Source organism: Euphorbia lathyris, chromosome 4, assembly GCF_963576675.1.
Source record: "Euphorbia lathyris chromosome 4, ddEupLath1.1, whole genome shotgun sequence".
Classification (NCBI taxonomy): Eukaryota; Viridiplantae; Streptophyta; class Magnoliopsida; order Malpighiales; family Euphorbiaceae; genus Euphorbia; species Euphorbia lathyris.
The window spans coordinates 81,543,528-81,550,624 of NC_088913.1; the positions used below are offsets into that span (position 1 = coordinate 81,543,528).

General features: G+C 30.3%; 1 non-coding gene across 1 annotated transcript; it reads left to right on the top strand.

The window, feature by feature from the left end:
• The first annotated feature begins 4,204 nt into the window (after window positions 1-4,204).
• Window positions 4,205-4,277, top strand: TRNAR-UCU (transfer RNA arginine (anticodon UCU)). Its single transcript has one exon. It is a non-coding gene; the product is annotated as a tRNA-Arg (tRNA).
• Window positions 4,278-7,097: the final 2,820 nt, after the last annotated feature.

A 7,097-nucleotide genomic window follows, 5' to 3' on the forward strand; every position in this document is an offset into this window, starting at 1 on the left:
AACCGTTTCTAGTTACTTTGCTTCTTTCCATGAATCCAACACATGCATGCTTTTGCTAATCATGCCTTTAATCACACTACTATGATTTAACATATTGATCATGGATATTAACAATCTTACTCAACATCATTAATCATGATGACATTTTTTAATACCTCATATCTCCTTGAGATATTTAAGAGATAAATAGGCTTAATACATCATTTGCTCCCTGAACTTGTCCAAAACACTTGACTGCCCCTTAAACTTTTAAAGTGTTCTGATTGTCCTCTCTACTTGTATAAAATATTTAATTAGCTCCTTGAACTTGTATAAATGTAATCAATTGATCATTCGGTTGAAAAAAAAGTAAGTTAAATACAGAATATGTATTGCACACATCTTAAAAAAAAGTAAAACGACCAAGGTCGGAGTATGCGGGTCTATCATTAGAGAAGCCAAGTTTTATAGCTGAGCAAGGAAGAAGTTCATTTTTAATCTATTCTATGAATGTAATATCATTCCGCATTTAACTTACTTTTTTGCAACCGAGTGATCAATTGATTACATTTTACGCAAGTTCAAGAGGCTAACTGGATATTTTACTTATACAAGTTAAGGAGGCTATCGGAACACTTTGAAAGTTCAGCAAATTTTTTACACAAATTCATAGGGCAAATAGTGTATTAAGCCAGATAAATATCTTTGTTGTCTGAAATATCTTTATTTGTTATATAGTTGTGATTTGAATAGTATAACTTGATTGTTTTAACTTTTTGAGAGTTGATAAATATACTCCCTTCATTCTAAAATATATATCGTTTAAGGGAGAGAAGGATTCTAAATTATCCAAGCTTGAGCAGACCTTGATCCCCTATTTATACTTGTCGGTTGACTTGGAATGTGTTTCTAGAATCTTTCCCCACGTAAAGTATGTTTAAAGAATTTATTTTATAAGCATAAACCATTAGGTATGCAGATAATGCCTTTCTAATGAGGAAAGTAGACAGAATCTCTTTCCTTATCATCTGATAAGTTTAGATATTGCCGCCAATTGCCAGAGTTTGAAGATGTGACTTCTCCCTCCGTCCTCTGGAATTTTGGTTCCTTTCCTAATCCAATATAGAATTCATTTTCTCCTTAGTATACTTGGAGTTCTCACTTTTATATAAAAGGGGTCCAACTCTTTTCACAAAAGATATATACATTCTCGGTTCTTTTCCTAATCTAATATAGAGTCAGTTTTCTCCTAATTATACTAAGAATTCTCACTCCTATATAAAGGTGTCCAACTCTTTTTACAAAAGGTACATACATTAATTACTTTCTCTCTAAAACCAGAACTGACTTGAGCGTTAGAGTATCCCTCGCTGGGGATCTGGTCAAGCCTCTTCTCTTGTTTCGCAAATATTCGTCCATACACATCAGTGTTGAACATATCCTTTCGGATCCACAAACCAAAGCTTATATAGACTTTTTAAAGGAAGAATTTTCCACTATGTTATTATTGGTGTGGTGAGCGTGGATCTAAGATAATTAAAGACATGACTTTTTCAATTCAAAGTAATGATGTGATGAATGTGAATGCTAGTAATACCAACGCATGTCCTTAGAGATTTTCCTTAGACTTAGACAACCTAGTTCCTGCCTCCATGATAGGGATTAAGGATATTGTCAACACTAGTGGAACGCGTGATAATGCATCCTCCACAAAGAGTTAAAAGAAATACCCCTATAACTGAACTTGATGCACAAATCTTCATGAGGTTGGTGAATGTCTTGACACTAGAATAAGCTAGTAGCTTGACAGAGATCTTATCAAGAATGACTCTACGAACAGACAATGAAACCATAAACCCCAACATGTTACTTGTGTCGCAATCATTCGATCAATGATCCTTCCCAACGTTTAGTACCTAACCCTAGTGAATCATTCAACCTCATACGGATCAAACAAAACGTCCCTATCAGTAGCACTAACAACCATTATCTATAACCAACTTCGCCCGCAATAAGATCATATGTAATCTGTGAGTTTGTCTTATTCAGACACCAGTAACAATTACTATTCTTAGAGCTCGACCATGAAAAATGGTTTTTTTTTTTTTGTAATCTTTTAACTCATGTGAAATATGTTAGGAATTTTATTTTTTTATCTTTTATGGTACTTATTCTATGCATGTATAAAGAATCTGGTTAAACCTCGATCAAAACTCGATTCGAGGGGGTTCAGCTCGAGATATTAATGAGTTTCGGTATCGGTTCGGCTGGTTAACCGCTTTACTTGTCGTCATCTTAAAATTTCTTCAAAATAATTTGACTAAATAACTATCTATACAAAATATAATAATTCATAGTTCTTACATTTATAAAGATATTTACTTGTTTTCCTTATTATTTAATTTTGGGTATTTACATACAAATCATATCTGATTACAAAATTACATTTAAATCATATCACAAAACTTAATTCTAAATATGTCATTATTTTCTATATATCTCAAATATATTATGATTTTATACCTTAATTTATAAATTTTAGACCTTAATTCATAAATCATAAACCCTAAAAATATATCTTAGACCCCTAATTCATAAAACATAGTTCTTAAAATATATAAAAAACAATGATTTTCTTAATTTAATATTATTTAAATTAGTACTTGATATAGTTGTAAATAGTTTTTCAAATCTGAATTTTTGCATAAATTTCCCTTTAATTTTTAATGAAGTCTTTGATTAATTTTGTAGTGTTTTGGACCAAAATTGACTTTGATATGAAGCCCAATTTCATCCTTTATTTTAATGGACTAAACCTAATTTTGGGTTTAGGCCAGGCCCATAAAAATCATTTTATTTTGGGCACAAATTGGGCAGACCATTTTAAGGAAATTACAGTGAAAATAAAGTTTTAAAATAACTTTACATATGATTTTTTAACAGCATACTTATGACTTCTATTAATTATTTTCCAATTTGGATATTTTTTACATAAGGGATCTAGTCTCTTAATTATTATTTTTTTAACTTTCAAGGACTTTCTATATCAAAATTATAATTAGTTATAAAAAAAAAATTATATTATAAAATTTAATTTTTAATATTTTACTATTTTCTATAAATCAGTATATTTTAATATCTTAATTTATAAATTTTAGACCTCAATTCATAAATCATAAACCCTAAAATATATATCTTTAACCAACAAAATTTATCCTAAAACTCTAATTTATAAACTATGGTTCTTAAAGTATATTAAAAATAATAATTTACTTAGTTTGACATAATTCAAATTATTACTTAACATAATTGTATAAAAAAATTAAATTGATTTTTTTTTGTAAATTTCCTATTTTTGAGATAAATGGGTTTTCAATTATGTAACTTATAATTAGATGGGCTTGGAAAATAAGCTCTTTAAAGCTTAGATAATAACTAAATGGTTTATATGAAAAATATTCAAAACGACCTGAGTTAAGGGTTTTTTTCCTCTCTTTTTTAGATCAAATAGGTCTAAATATAAGGTCAAACAAATTTTGAAAACTCCAATAAATTGAACCGATTGTGGAATGGAGATCCAGAAAGAACAGTTAGATAAAGCGTTTGCATAACTTTAATTATATGTGCACTCAATTCTAGCAATCTTCTGGATAACTCTTTATCCTAAGAACATTATTTATATCTGAGTTAGAATCCCTCTTGTACAAACGAAATTGAGGTGACGAAGAAGAACAAAAATTATATGAAGAAGAAGAAGAATACTTATTGCTTACAGAAACGATGATATGAACGAAGAATGAATTGTTTGCTTAGGGCAAATATAATTTGATCGATAAAGGGACGGTGCTAAACCTGCGCATTGTTGAGGCAAATATGTGGATCTCCCAGTGGACATTTTTTAACTAAGCTCATCCTGTGATTTATAAAAAGGCTACTATAAAAAGGTTGTCAAATCCTGTTTTCTTATAGTGAATGGCTCATGATATACAAATGTATATTTTTAGTTATTACTTCTTTGTCTTATAAAATAAAAGCAAAAATAGAACTACGTACTTAATAAGAAAGAATTTATTGATATTTTTCTTATATACCCTTAATTAATAAAGTGTTTTGATGAATAAAACATCTAATTTATTCTATATTTAGTATTTTTATACTATAACAAATAAGGGTACAATAGAAAATTGATGGTTATTTGTGCTTAAAAGATAAATTATGCTTGTCAGCACTCGTGGCCTAATGGATAAGGTGTTTGACTTCTAATCAAACGATTGTGGGTTCGAGTCCCACCGAGTGTGCATTTGTTTTCTCTTTTTTTCTCAAAAAGAATGAGTTGTGCATATTTCATAGGACATGGAAAGTAGTTATTTTGCATACGTTCGTTGGATGGAAATATTCTTTATATATATATATATATATATATATATATATATATATATATATATATATATATATATATATATATATATATATATATATATATACTTCATATTAAAAAAACACATGTGCTTTTACTTTTTATTAAACTGGTGTCTGCAAAACAGAATTTGTCGAAACAAAGACCGAGGTTTGCTAAAAACGAGGATTTTAGTTTGATACTATAGAAATGAGCGTTAACGACTTTCAATTTGGTCTCAAAAATTGGAGAATTTCTACATAGTCTCAAAACCAAATTCGTTCGGGACCGTTGAGATCATGCCACATCGGCAACAATACTAACGTATCATGATCTCAATGGATAGGATTTTTCCAAAAATTGACGTCAGTCCAAAAATATGAAATATATATATATTTCATATTAAAAAAACACATGTGCTTTTACTTTTTATTAAACTGGTGTCTGCAAAACAGAATTTGTCCAAACAAAGACCGAGGTTTGCTAAAAACGAGGATTTTAGTTTGATACTATAGAAATGAGCGTTAACGACTTTCAATTTGGTCTCAAAAATTGGAGAATTTCTACATAGTCTCAAAACCAAATTCGTTCGGGACCGTTGAGATCATGCCACGTCGGCAACAATACTAACGTATCATGATCTCAATGGATAGGATTTTTCCAAAAATTGACGGAATTGGTATTTCAGTGCAAACAAAATTACCATTACGATGGAATTGCAAGTTTTGTAGCAACAACGAAAGTAAACATAGATGTTTTTGTCACTAAAAGCCCGTCACAAGTGATTGGGAAAAAAGCACAATCTATAATTCTTTCTTTCTTTCGCAATCTAAAACTATATAGGGAATTGCTTCATATCGTGAGGCAAATTTGTATTAATCCAATTATTAAAGCTACGGGTGAGTACGAAACCAGGGATTTGAAATCTATAGAATTGTATCCGATAAAATCAACGATACAATTTGGTTCGAAACTGAAGTAAAAGTCAACGGTTAAATCCGTTTCTAGATCTTTTATTCAGATATTCGGTTCGGTTCCAGAATCTCCAACATATTTACTCAGTAATATTAAGAATTTGAAAATCTCCAGAATTGTACCTAATGTAACTCAACCATACACTTCAGTTCGTTCCTAAAAAAAAAGTCAACTATTCAATCCAATTCTGAATCTTTTTATTCGAGTATTCAATCCGATTCAAGAGCGTGCCCTACCCCAGCGTTGCATTCTGTATTCACCATTACTCACGATCCCTAAAAAGCTGACAGTGAACACGTAACCAAGCTACAGGATGATGAGGCTCAGCCGTACCAATCATAACCGAATAACAATTTAAGAATCAAACTTGAGTACAACACACCGAAACCCCGGTCCCGAACCAAGAGAAGGCCATAGTAAAGGCACCAAAACTCAGCTAAAATCATTGTAACAAAACCTACATTGGTTGCAAAGCCACCAAGCCAAATCCTATTAGCCTTGCAGGCATCTTAAAATTTCTTCAAAATGATTTGACTAAATAACTATTTATGCATAATATAATAATTCATAGTTCTTACATTTATAAAGACATGTTTATTTATTTTCCTTATTATTATAATTTTTTAATGAAATCTTTGATTCATTTTGTAATGTTCTGGGCCAAACTTCACTTTCATATGAAGCCCAATTTCATCCTTTATTTACAGATATGGCCTAAACGTAATATTGGGTTTGGGCCAGGCCCATAAAATCTTCAGTTTTAGGTATGAATGGCAATGGCTAATATATACTATCCGGCTCTAATGAGAATTACTCATACCCTACATAAAAATGTATAGACTAAAAAAAATTATTATTGACCGGTGACGGTCCTTTATATAAAAACATATTAATAGTTTTAAATGTAGAACCGGTACTATCCGACTCTAATGGGGATTACTCTCGTACCCTGTATAAAAGGGTATGGATTCAAAAAATGTAGGCTTAAAGCACTTTTTGACCCCCGACCTATCCAAAATTTATGCATTTGGTCCCTGACCTATTATTTGGTCAAACCCCTAACCTATCAAATTAGATAAAATCCAACCCATATTGAATGAAAAATTAACTCTTTTGGAAAATTAACGGCAGTAACCAATACAAAAATGACACATGACACATAAAGAAAATTAATTTTCACTCTATCAGAACACTAGAAAAAGTTTTTAAGATTTTTTTACTGTGTAAAATAGTTACTGTTGCCATCTCCAGTTGAAAATTAATTTTATTTATGTATCATGTGTCGTTTTTGTATTGGTGACTGCTGTTAATTTTTCAACAAAGTTAATTTTCCATTCAATATGGGTTGAATTTTATCTAATTTGATAGGTCAGGGGCCAAATATGACCAAATAATAGGTCATGGGCCAAATGCACAAATTTTGGATAGATCAGGAGCCAAAAAGTACTTTAAGCCAAAAATGTATCATTGACTGGTAACGGTCCTTTATATAAAAACATATTAATAGTTTTAAATATAGAAGAGGGATTGAAGCTGCAACTTATTGGCTCTCATATATTGACTTTAACCACTAAACCAATTTATTTTTATTGATTAAAATTGAAAAATATATATAACTTGATATATATATATATATATTATCTGTTATTATTAATTTCACGGTGCCCGCTATGGTTACTTTGTTTTTTACAAAGTACCGTTACTTGGTGTGGTTTTCACCATTGGATGATAGAGCATAAAATTAATC